Source organism: Cucurbita moschata, unplaced genomic scaffold (assembly GCF_002738365.1).
Source record: "Cucurbita moschata cultivar Rifu unplaced genomic scaffold, Cmos_1.0 Cmo_Scf00240, whole genome shotgun sequence".
Classification (NCBI taxonomy): domain Eukaryota; kingdom Viridiplantae; phylum Streptophyta; class Magnoliopsida; order Cucurbitales; family Cucurbitaceae; genus Cucurbita; species Cucurbita moschata.
In genome coordinates this window covers 17,506-18,753 of record NW_019268756.1, presented here as the reverse complement: position 1 = coordinate 18,753, position 1,248 = coordinate 17,506, and positions in this window count along the sequence as shown.

Here is a 1,248-nt window from a genome sequence, read left to right as displayed (position 1 = left end):
TTTTTTTTTTAAGTATACAAATATATAAACTTATTTATATGAATTTATGTCTAATATAAAATTGATAAATTTTTTGAAATAATTCTTTTTAATTAATGTATCATTGTCACATCGGTGTCCTAGTTTTTTAAGAATGACATGTTACTATTAGGAACAGTAAAAGAAAACGGAAAGACGAAGAATTGGGAGAAATCTCTCATCCAATTGAAGAATGACTAAATCAAATCTAATTCAAATAACTAGATGAAATCTGATAAAATAACTCAATCAAATCTAATCCTAACAACCCCTCCCTTAAACTGAACACGAATAATAATCAGTTTATATCTACGACCTCATACCAAACTTCCACCAGGTAACTTCATCAATTCTCATGTGCCATTTCTGTTTATTCAAATCTAATCCTAACAACCCCTCCCTTAAACTGAACACGAATAGTAATCAGTTTATATCTACGACCTCATACCAAACTTCCACCAGGTAACTTCATCAATTCTCATGTGCCATTTCTGTTTATTGCTCCAGATCCATGGCTTGCCTCCATTTCTCACTCTTCAATGCTTCTTTAAAGTTTACAAAGTTTGCAGGTTCAGTAGGGGTAAATATGGCTGAGCTTCATCATCTTCTTTACAAAAAAAAAACTTGTTCTATTGCATAGTCTCTCATCCAGACTGCTTCATGAACATCTTCACAAAAATCTTCTCCTATTGCATAGTCTCTCATCCAGACTGGTGGTCTCTTATTCCTCGCCTTATTCGAGCTAGGAGAGCTTGCTTCAGCCAAAGAGCCAGATAAAATATTTTCCTCTGCAGTATTTTCATCTGCCGCTTCTATATCATTATTTTCATCTGCCGCTTCTATATCATAGAGTCCGTAAGCTTTTGACTCTTCACTAACTCCCAGCACAACATAACTCAAACTCTTATCATCTAGCTTAGTTCTCTGAGATGCCTCCTCTTTTTGTCTCTGAATCAACTCGAGCTCACAATATTGTTTTTCTTCCTTCCGCTGCAGCTCCAGAACTAATTGTCGTTGTGCTTTTTCTACCCTTCATCTATTCTCTTCCAGCATTTTATCTAGCTCTTCTCTCTCTTTTCATGCTTGTTCTTCTTTCTGTCTTGTAGTAGTTAAAGCGGCTTCTTTCTCTTTGTCAAGCTGCACATCAACATCATCAAACAACTTTGTGCGACCTTCCTCTATTCTTCTCTGTATTTCTAATTTAGTCTCTTCAGAGTTTAGCCTTTCTTC